General features: G+C 35.9%; 1 protein-coding gene and 1 long non-coding RNA gene across 7 annotated transcripts in view; both read left to right on the top strand.

Annotated features, from left to right (window-relative positions):
- LOC127858091 (uncharacterized) overlaps nucleotides 1–12,461 on the top strand; it is a 241,560-nt gene that overhangs the window by 40,727 nt on the left and 188,372 nt on the right. The window lies entirely within an intron of this gene.
- On the top strand, nucleotides 164–1,326 carry LOC127858095 (uncharacterized). The gene is made up of 3 exons (XR_008038748.1): nucleotides 164–220; nucleotides 652–774; nucleotides 1,203–1,326. It is a non-coding gene; the product is annotated as an uncharacterized LOC127858095 (long non-coding RNA).

Genomic DNA, 12,461 nt, shown 5'->3' with positions numbered 1-12,461 from the left:
GATATGGTGTCCGCCTAGCGATCGGGAGGTCACGGGTTCGATCCCCACCGTGGGAGCGTTATTTAGATCTCCCCCATAGACACCAAGGAAACAGAGTCGAAAGCGTTTCATATAAGCTTAGGCTTGTTATGCAATCGAGCTTAAATAAATAGGTTTAAAAAAAAAGACTGGAAAGGTTAAAAGGGAGAAACCTACCATGACGAAAAAGAAGAACAAACTGGTAAATCAATGACAGAAAGTATTCTTTCTTTTCAGATAACAAAACTTGTTCAAGAAGATCCTTTAAAACACACATTCATCCTTTCATGTATGATCATTTAGATGTTCTACAAATACAGTAAAACCAAGCTTTAAAGACGACACAAAGGACCTTATATAATTAGTCTAAATAGCTGGTATTCTTAGAATTCAGGTATAATTAAGTATCACCAATAACCTGTTAAGCGGGGTTTTGGTGTATATAAGTCTTCCATGTGCAAGCTTTTCAGGACCAGTCCTGTGCCTGTATTTAATTCACTATAATGTAAAGATGTTCTAAAGTATGAACCAATTGTGGTACATGTTTTTGTTTTGTTTCAATTTCCATGAGTTTTTCACAAATATTACTTAAATGCAATTTTAGAATCCTCAGGCTGAGTGGATTTTTTTTAGGTCCCTTGCTACAATTGCCCAAACTGCAGGGTGTGCTGTTCATCTGAAGATGCCCTGCTCGACTATTTTATAAGAAAGCATTCATCGTGGAAAGTTGATAGGCCTGACACACTTTACAATCAGGTTTTTAAATGGAACACAAATTGTTGTATAGCTTTATGTTATGTAAATATACTCTATGATTTTGAATGAAAAAATATAATACTTTTTCTCCCCTAACAGTTTAACCTGAGGGGACTTATGGGTTGCGCTCTGTGTGTCCGTCATTCTGTGAGTCTGTCACTTTTTCTGGATCCTGCGATAACTTTAAAAGTTCTTCATATTTTTTCATGAAACTTGAAACATGGATATATGGCAATATGGACATAATTTACGTCATTTCATTTTGTTCCTACGTCAAAATTTCTGGTTGCTTTGGCAACAAATATATAAAATTAAAAATTAAATAAAAAATCTGATAATGGTGGAGCCTGTAGGCGACATACTTTGCTTGGCAATAGTCTTGTTTGTCTAGTAAGCATTGTATTAAAGGAAGGGTTATTCTATTATAGGAAGATGAAATCAACGTGCCATCAAACATCCATTGACACCGAGACACTGAAGAGACGCCCCAACAAGATGACAACGCCGCAAATGAAGATCAAGCCAACGTGCCATCCCACTTCTTTTTCCAACGAGACACTGACAAGACGCCCCAACAAGATGTAGACACTTCACAGCTTCTTCTTATTCTTTCAAATGACGTTGAACTTAACCCTGGACCGGTGAGATTTTCCTGCCTAATAATAAACAATATTAGTGGGAAAGTTCCTTAAGCAGAGGATTTTTAACCTTGTTAATGTTCTATATATATATATCTATATATATATATATCTATATATATATTTATAAATATATATATTATATATATATATATATATATATATATATATATATATATATATATATATATATATATATATATATATATATATATATATATATATATAATATATATATATGCGTGTGGTTAGGTTAATTTGAGGAAGGTGTTTGGTTGAAATTATTATCCAATATATTGACCATTTTCTATTTGTATGCCCCATGATAAAATGAGTGGGGTATATTGTTTTGGCCTGTCTGGCTGGCATTGTGTGTGTCTGTCTGTCCCAAAACTTTAACCTTGGTCATAACATTTGTAATATTGAAGATAGCAACTTGATATATGGCATGCGTGTGTATCTTATGGAGCTGCACATTTTGAGTGTTGAAAGGTCAGGGTCATCCTTCAAGGTCAAAGGTCTTTTTTTTCTTCTGGACACAAAAGTGTTTTATTTGACACTCAAAAAAGCATTTCCTCAAGATACAAAGAGCCAAAACTCCGTTATTAACAAACGGTGTACAATGCCATTTGGCGTGCATCATCCTCTTATCCATATATAAACTCATACCAAGTTTCAATGAAATCGGCCAAAGCACTTCCAAGATATGGCTCTGGACACAAAAGTGCTAGATGGACGGAAAGACGGACGGAAGAACGGACAGAAAGACGGACAACGCCACAACATTATCCCTCCGCCTATGGCGGGGGATAATAAGTAGATGTCCAAGAAGAATAAATAATTTACATAAATCAAATCCTATGTTTACGCTTATATTGTTCAATGTGCGGGCGTCCTCTAGACCATTCCCTCGCTCCACTTCAGGAAGTTCTTGATTGCCGTTAGTGCAGACCGCACCGTTTTCAGTTTGTGAGTGGTGTTGAGGAACTGTAGTGGACCTCCATATGGACCTTCCACAACAGCACGTCACTCAACACCGCTCCTTCCAAGTAGCCAGACAGGGCCAGGAACCGGTTGATCTTCATGTTGACCTCTTGTGTTTTCGCCTCGTTTGCCAACCCACCTGGCCTGCTCTGCAGGTACATGTAGTCTACATATGAGTCAACGATTAAAACTGCAACAAGTATTATTGGATGATATTCTATGCTAGATGGTGAAATCGCATATAATTTAACTAACAACCAATAATTCCAATGTATTATAAATACATAATATTTGTCTTAAATTTTAATGTACTTATATATATTTCCTCACGCTTTTCAATATATATGCATGTTGCAATAATAATGACTATCAATTGAAATGTATATAATAAAAAAATCTGGGAAAACAGGGCTTAATGCACCAAATACTGGTTCTACCCCGTAAACGGACTCGAGACTTTACACTATATAAGCAATGCATATTAGTACTAGCAATGCATATTGTTACTTGCAGCTTATCCGACCATGCATAACCCTTGCATAGGGTTCCAGGCTCAGGCAGTATTTCCGCGTAAGGAACGAAAAGCCCTCTTCCTCCTCCTCCTCATCCTCCACCTTCTCATCTTCCTATGCCGAGTCATCATGAGTGGCGAGTCTGCTGGTCACCTTTCCTAAAGTTTTCGCGACCTGTAAATGACGTTTAAATGTAAAAGTTACAAATCGTATGGTACGGTTTTGTATTCGACATTGATAAAAATATGAGAAATTAAATACAAACAACACATGAACACAATTAAACACTAACCTTCCGGAAACGGCCCTCTTGTGTAAACGAAATTGAATGTCCCAGCCTCCATTTTGTGCTCCTGTTCTAGATGACGCAGCCGGTCAATCACCGACCGGTCGCACAGCAAGCAAGAGTAGTAATTCCTCGGCTTTGTCTTCTTCACTTTCCGCCCGGTCTTAGCACTTGCCTCTGACATCAACGGCTTCATGGGGTCTGCCGTCAGCGCTTGCACCCAGCGAACGTGGTCTGTTACCCGGAGGTACATAGTCGTCTTGCCCATTCCCATGCAAATGGGGCATTGCCTTGGGATAGGCTTTGCGTTTGGTGTCTGAAATATTAGTTTGAAATGTGTACGAAGCAGGTGGCTATCAATATATATGATTTATTAAGAGATGATGAGATTACGGACCCAGTTAATTGATTGAAATAATGATTATGTGATTGAAGCAGTTATGCTAGGATAAAAGCCACGGAATGTGTATAGATATTGTTAACTTTTTTAATGGTGTTAAAAATGAATTTTTCATTGCAATATTTGCACATGCTTTGTTTTATTATACAAAGTAATCACTATTAACCTTAAGTTTATTCTCATGTTATTGCAATATTTGCACATGCTTTGTTTTATTATACAAAGTAACCACTATTAACCTTAAGTTTATTCTCATGAAAAAAACATACCATTAAATACCAATACTGATTACTTTATCTATTTGAGTGACATTAAGAGTGACCATGTACATGCATATATCTATCTATACTGTCTAACTCCCCTTGCAGATATTATAAACAGGTAAATATAATATTATAAACCGTCTTATAACGATTCAAGACTTGGCCAAAATAAGGCCCCATGCCCCCAACAAAAAGTATTCATTTTTGCCCCAGATAAAAATTCACCCGACACTCAAGCTAATTGATTGCCCTAGACCCAGAATTGTCAGGTTCAAATGTTTAAAACTAAATAGAATTGTTATGTATTTAATTTGGCGGTAATAAAGACTAATCAAGTGATTAAAAAATCATATTATATTGTTTCTCATGTTTGGTTTAAAGTCCAACTTTTTTAAAAATGATGCCCTATTTTCCCCGCCTCAGGGTACAGGTACAGTTTGTAAAGGTATTCCGAATCATAAGGCATTCTGAATCAACATTTTCATCAAAAACAATGATTCTTCATTCTTTACAGGCTGGGGGATTAAATTTTTAGAAACAACAATAACCTTTCGAATCGCATACCAAACGTTGGATTTGTTTAATGAAACTATTGATTGTTGATTCAGAATGCCTAATGATTCGGAAAACCTTGACAAACTGTACCGTTACCCCAAACCCTGAGGTAGCCGTGGCGTAAAGGATATCGTGTCCGCCTAGCGACCAGGAGGTCACGGGTTCGATCCCCACTGTGGAAGCGTTCTTTAGATCTTCACCATAAACACTAAGTACCGGTTCTAGGCAAAGGAAACAAAAATGACAGCTTTTTCAAATAAGCCCTATGCAATCAAACTAAAATATACAGGTTTGAACTAAACCAGAGGGAGATCTCTGCATGATGCATGTATGCAATTGTGTATGGTTTCCAGTATTTACTATGGGGAAGAACTATTGCTGGCAAAATATTTCACTTCAAGAATATGTTTGCGTATCAGATATCAAATATGTACAAGACACAACCAATACAATTGTGTTACTGTTATGAATAATACAATTTAAAAAAAATGTTTTTTTTCTCCGTTTATTACTTTCGCTTAATCGAAGGGTTAAAACAGAACCCAAGGCGAACATGATATAGGGCGAACACAAGGCTACTGGCTGAAACCCATTAATAAAAATATATGCAATGACAACATAAGCAACCCATGCGAAAAACAAAATAATCTTAAGGAACATGACGTCCGAAAACTTTTTAAAATTCACTGGACCTTAAATGGTTTTCCCGGACCTTGTTCTTCTTTAACCAAACAATAGAAAATACCTTTTACATTGTATAGAGTTTATTTTTATTATAATGACGTTCACAATTTTGAACAATATTAAATACAATAAAATAACAACTTAACAAAACTGTTTTATAAAAAATGGGGTAAAACTTTCAATTAAAATTGCTGAAGGCTTTTTGAGTTTGTTTTCTAACATTACAAGCTATTTAATCATTGAACAGCCGCTTCTACTGCTAATTTTTATGCCCCCGGTAGGGTGGCATATAGCAGTTGAACTGTCCGTCAGTCAGTATGTCAGTCTGTCCGTCCGTCCGAAAAAAAACTTTAACATTGGCCATAACTTTTGCATGCATGTGTATCTCATGGAGCTGCACATTTTGAGTGGTAAAATTTCAAGGTCAAGATAATCCTTCAAGGTCTAGGGTCGAAAATACAAATCCAGGGGAAGTAATAAGCTTTAATGGAGATAATTATCTGACCTGCCAAATTATATATTTTTTACAAATAAATTAAAGCGGCGCAGTAGGGGGCATTGTGTTTCTGACAAACACATCGTTGTAAAAGGTCAAGGTCATCCTTCATGGTCTAAGGTCGAAAATACAAATCCAAGGGAAGTAATAAGCTTTAAAGGGAGATAATAATTATGTATATATAATAATATGAAACCATACAACTGAAGCATAATCAAAATGACATTTTATGGTCAAGCCAAGCACACAATGACACTTTTTGGCATACAAGTATCTTAGGTACTTTAAGGTTACCTGTGAATCTACAGTCACGATAGTGGCTTATAATTATTTGCAACTAAAATAGAGATTTGTTAGAGACAATTATTTTCAAGGGAAGTAATTTATGTAATTATAAATCTCAGATTATATATTTTCTTACTAAGAATTTAAGATTTTGTATTTTGTTTATTTATAACTAAAATGATTGATTTGTCAAAGTTTTTTGTTAAATGATATAATATCATTTCTTTCCTGTACTAATTTGTGAATGGTTGGTTTCATTACTTACCTGTGAACTTATTCATAGATACATGATGAACTGTGGCTATGATCTCTTTGATAAACCACAGACCTTGGTAGTCAGCGATGTCTGACTTGGTCATTTTTGACTGTCTACAGACCCCCCTCCCCACGCGGTAGGATGGCATATAGCAGTTGAACTGTCTGTCTGACAGTCGTCGGTCCGAAAACTTTAACATAGGCCATAATTTTTGCAATATTGGAGATAGCAACTTGATGTTTGGCATGCATGTGTATCTCATGAAGCTGCACATTATGAGTGGTTAAAGGTCAAGGTCATCCTTCAATGTTAAAGGTCAAAAAACAAAATTCAATGGAAGTAATAAGCTTTAAAGGGAGATGATTTCTATACCTGCCGAATGATAAATATATATTTTATTTCAAAGCAGCGCAGTTTTGTGTTACTGACGAACACATCTCTTGTTGCATACAATCTTGACAAGGAACAAGCAACGGTCGTGTGGTTCCCCGCTTTTGATTTACGATGAGCAGAAGGATAGAAGCCAGTTAAATGCAATTAAACCACAAAAAATGCGTCACGAAGCACTGTGCAATCTATTTGACTGGTTCTTAGAATGGCACTTGGAGCTTGCTACGTCACTTTTCCATTTGGAATGGGGCCGAATACCGGACCCGATTTTTAACGAAAACGACATTGCAGCTTAAGTATTGGATGAATATTTTAAAAAGTACGTCCTCCTTCCAGCCCTTACGATTTATAAAGAATATCTCAAGATCTTTGTATTTAAAAAAAACTTTAAAAAAAAATCCCATGGAGCGGTGATACTTTTTTGCAACATAATAACAAATGGGCCTCTGCCATGATTGCTGTAATTTGGGCTCTGGGATCATTCAGTTACAAAGCATATTTAACAATGGATCATATCTCGTTAAACTGTCTGAATTAACTAGCCATAATTAAATGACAAAAGCACTACCAATACTGGTCTATTATCATTCTGGTCTGTGATTTATCTTTAGCCTCGTTGACCCTTTCTGTTGAAAACAATTTAAGCAGTGACGCATACGCCTTTATAAATGTTATATTGTTCTATGATAAAATAAAAAGATTCAAAAGGTTTGAACAGAATCTTAAGACATCAGTGGGCTCAAGAAGATTTTAGGCTCCAAAAATCCTCACCTCTTTGAATCAAAGTTTGTAAATTGGGTGAATGATCTTATCAGAAAATCCAAACTGTTTAAAGGGGCAAATGAAAAGTATTTCCCCATGACAATGCATATTCTTTGTTTTCAAAACGGTATTTATCTAAAAAAGATGTTTTATTTTTTGTTTTACATAGATGCTTTTAGTGGGAGTCAAACTTATGCCTACACAAAACCTACTTACATGAAATTGTAACTTCACTAAAGTCTTTTTAGTAATAGTGTGCATGTGTATCGTGGATATTTATGTACATTTCATAATATATTATTACTACTACAAATTGTCCCATGCATACTAAAAGTCTCCGTAGCGACATTTTCTTATTTAGGTATTCAAATGTTTTAATGAGCGCTTATAAAATGGAGACATTATACAAACAAATGTGTCCAGCAACCATTTAATCCAGTCTTGTTTAAATTTAATATTATTTTCAAAATATAATAAGGTATTAACCATCATTCTACCCCTTTAATTATGTATATTTAAAAATAAGATCACTATAATTTGGACAATTCAAAAGCCTATTCAAGTGATTTATTCACCCAAATTGTCATTGTTCATAATTGATCATTTTTATATACCTGTTTGATAACTGTCGTTAATAAACTTTCTAGTGACCGGTATATAAGATGAAACAGAGATAACACATTGTTTAATACTTGCTAAGGAGCCAATACTCAACATAGATGCAGGTAACTGATGGCTTGAAACATAACCAATGCTATTGAATTTGATTATAGTGTACTTCATAAATAGTTAAAGCTTGAAAATTCATGCCACTATGACTGAAGGCAAATTATTTAAGTTTTATGGATATTTTTTTGTTTATCAATATCAATTTAACAGGTTTTTATAATTGGTAGTTCTAAAATGTTGTGCAATTGCCTAATTTAAATAGAATGCAAAATTGTAGTAGAAGAAAATGAAAACACCTAATAGCAATGTATTAACTCATATTACTTTCCTCCGCCATAGGCGGAGGGATATGGTTTTTGCATAGTCCGTCCTTCCGTCCGTCTTTCCGTCCACCCGGAGCCATATCTTGGAAGTGCTTTGGCGGATTTCATTGAAACTTGGTAGGAGTATATATATGGATAAGAGAATGATGCACGCCAAATCGCTTTGTAAACCATCTCTTAATTACGAAGTTATTGTCCTTTGTATATTGAAAAATGCTTTTTTGTGTGTCCGGAGCCATATCTTGGAAATGCTTTGGCGGATTTTATTGAAATTTGGTATGAGTATATATATATTGTATATCAATAAGAGGGTGAGGCACGCCATATGGCATTGTACACCATCTGTTAATAACGAAGTTATGGTCCTTTGTATCTTGAAAAAATGCTTTTTGAGTGTCAAATATTACACTTTTGTGTCCAGAAGCATATTGGCGGATATCAATTCAACGAATTTGCTTGTTGTACATAGTTTTCCTCAAAAGGCAATTCATATATACCCACTTGGAATATGTGTGTATGTGGGGAAACTAAAATCACTTAGTTAATGTGTCTGTTTGTTGGTCTGTAATACTTAACATTTCCAGAAAACATTTCTTTTAACCCATACTGTTCCAAAAACACGAGTTTCTGTTATATATCCAGGCCTTTTCCGCTCCATTTTGGGAAAACGCCACACTGAAAATTTGGGAATTTGGCGTTGTGAAAAACCCCATTTTGGAAAAAAAATTAATCGCAAATAATTGGGGAAAATAATCGCATGTGAATAGTTTTCTTATATTTCAAAGAAGGCGTTTACTGGTAAATAACTATAACTTATGATAACATATTATTAAAATTTTACAAAATATTATCAACATGTGTGATAAGTGCAGGTTTTTTTTTATCTGATTTTGGGGAAAGTGCCTGGCCTTTTATGAGGTAAAAAAATCGCGCAAAACACCGGTTTTGGAGAAAGGAATGAAAGTCTTAAATAATCAATTGTACATATTTTACTGTTTTAAAACAAATTCAAGGCAACAGATCATTTAATTATGCAATTTTTTTATGCCCCCCTTCGAAGAAGAGGGGGTATATTGTATTGCACATGTCGGTCGGTTGGTCGGTTGGTCCGTCCAACAGATGGTTTCCGGAATACCCCCCTTCGAAGAAGAGGGGGTATATTGTTTTGAACATGTCGGTCGGTCAGTCAGTCGGTCGGTCCGTCCACCATATGGTTTCCGGATGATAACTCAAGAACGCTTAGGCCTAGGATCATTTAACATCATAGCTACATTGATCATGACTGGCAGATGAGCCCTGTTGACTTTCAGGTCACTAGGTCAAAGGTCAAGGGTCAAGGTCACAGTAAATCAAAACAGTAAAATGGTTTCCGGATGATAACTCAAGAATAATTAGGCCTAGGATCATGAAACTTAATAGGTACATTGGTCATGACTGGCAGATGGCCCCTATTGATTTTCAGGTCAAGGTCACAGTGACTCGAAATAGTAAAATGGTTTCCGGCTGATAACTCAAGAATGCTTAGGCCTAGGATCATGAAACTTCATAGGTACATTGATCATGACTGACAGATGACCCCTATTGATTTTTAGGTCAAAGGTCAAGGTCACTGACTCGAAACAGTAACATAGTTTCCGGGTTATAACTGAAGAATACCTAGGTCTAGGATCATGAAACTTCATAGGTACCTTTATGATGACTGGCAGATGGTCCCTATTGATTTTCAGGTCACTAGGTCAAAGGTCAAGGTCACAGTGACAAAAAACTTATTCACACAATGGCTGCATCTACAACTGACAGCCCATATGGGGGAATGCATGTTTTACAAACAGCCCTTGTTCTATTTTCTACACTGGATCAGGTTAACTTATATATTAAAAGGTTAAAAAAATGGAATTGGGAATTTTTTTTCAATTGGGAACAAACAACAAGATTTGCATTGGGAATGGGGCCGAATTTCGGACCCGTGGCATATGGCGGAAAAGGCCCTACATTCAATCAAAAGGGCCATTAAGTGTTTATCCCATGCGCATGTCTTTGCAAGCTTGATTGAAAACATAGTGGGTCTGTACACATCTTTTAACGCGTCGTAACATTTCTTATAATTGTTCCTATCGGCATAGCTTTCACCGGCTTTTTTTCTGATCAAAGCATCTTGTATCTAAATAAGTTTATGCTTATTTTGTTGAAGGCATCATTCCTGGCTACGGACTTTGGGTTTCTGAGGTGGGCTTTGTGGAGGTGGTGTTTCTCATCCAATAATTGTTAAATGTCCCCTCATCAAACCAGTCCTTGTGTTTCTTGCCCCAAGGGTGTCTGTGGTTGTAGCATACATCAGTTTTCTGAGTAATGCCCAATCCAACGCGCTTCCAGAGCATTTACAAAGGAAAGCTTGCAGCTGGCAGTCTTTAACTTGGCAATGTTTCGCCCGCCTGTAACGCTTTCTCCAGATAACATAGTCAAGATACTGTTGGTTTTTAGCGAGGATGCATCCATGACGTTCGGTAACGGGTGTGAAGGGGCTAGATAGTGTTTGTGATCAGAAGTTCATGCTCATCACATGTCTGGAGAAAAAAAGACCATTGCTGTTGCAGTGGACCACTCCATGGTGTCCAAGGACTCCTTTCTAGTCCATGCCAACTCCTGGGTTGAAGTCAATTAAACGTTTAGCTTGTCTCAACTTAACATTACTTGATTATTTTGGTCACCTTTGATGTTTATCTTATTTATATACAAATAAAGCGAATTAAGACTTATTAAAGTTACTTCTTGTAATTTGGGTAATTATAGGATATTATAGTTATTAAAGTTATAACATAGTCAGTGACAGTATTTAGTTGTAAGTTTTTTTTTAAATGATTGTCATTAAAGATAAGGTCAGATTAACCGAAATGTTCTCGTCGCGAAAAAGTGGCGACATCTTTTTTGGGTGTCAGTGAAAACCCTGCATCACCGGCAAAGATAGCAAGTTCGACTGGTTGGTAAAATTAGTTAAAATTTTAAATTTAAATAATCTATCAAAGTAAAACAGACATGAACTAGTTCGCATTTTTAGCATATCAATTTCATAATATATTTTTTCTGACACGAGGTCCGACAGTTTCGGGAATTATCCCAGACCTCAGCAAATTTTATCGGAAATGTCCGCGGTCCGACGTCTTTTGCATGGGTTGACATAAGTATGGAGTCAATATACAATAGATACCGTCTAATTATTTGGACTCAAACCACATTTTACCAATCACACAAAATGGCGGCGAAATCTACTTTCACTTTAACCAATTTCTGCGCCCGCCACTGAGCATGCGCATACATGGTTTTACACGATATTTTTAGTTGGGCGACGGTGGACCATCGTCCATATGATTGACAGGCATGCGATAAAAGAAACAGATAAATCCCGTACCAGAGCGTATCGCTTTACGCGGTGAATGTTTGTTTTAATACTATTTTTTTATCTAGACAGTGTGAGATTGTGTTGATTTTATCTATGAGTCTTGTTTTGTGTTATGTCTGGAACAAAATAACCCAGGAAATTAGCTCAAAGACACACATCCAGGTTAAAACATCAGCAAACAACGCGCGCGCGAGGAATTAAACGTGATTTGTAAGATAAATTAACGTGGCTTTATCAGATAAAGTTTAGACACAATAATCAGTTAACGGTAAACTCAGCATATCCAACAAAGACAACGAAATGCATCAGCAAGAATAGCTGGGTCAACATCAGTAGTAGAAAATCCAGAAGCATCACCTCATTATTAACATAAAAAATATCAGCACCATCGTCGTTATAATAATAATAATAATAATAATAATAATAACAATATAATAATTATAATAATCATAATAATAATAATAAATAATAATAATAATTATAAATAATAATAATAACCATTGTCGTCGTCGTCGCTATCATCATCATCATCATCGCCATCATCATCATCATCTTCTTCGTCGTGGTCGTCGTCGTCATCAAACATAACGAAAAAATATCAAAGAATCACCATCCTAACCATCCTTTGAGAACTCTTTATATTCTTACAGTGGAAGCGTTAAGTTTGTGTTCATTATGGATGCTACCGCTTACACAGCGGAATTAATCTCGGCACTAATATGCGGGCATCGGAAATGAAACTTTTCAATGCGCACTTTCTGAGGTGAAAGTCAATTAAATTGGCAAA

This window comes from Dreissena polymorpha, chromosome 14, assembly GCF_020536995.1.
Source record: "Dreissena polymorpha isolate Duluth1 chromosome 14, UMN_Dpol_1.0, whole genome shotgun sequence".
In the NCBI taxonomy this organism is placed as follows: domain Eukaryota; kingdom Metazoa; phylum Mollusca; class Bivalvia; order Myida; family Dreissenidae; genus Dreissena; species Dreissena polymorpha.
Note: the sequence above shows the minus strand (reverse complement) of the source record. Positions and strands in the feature narration are given on the sequence as shown.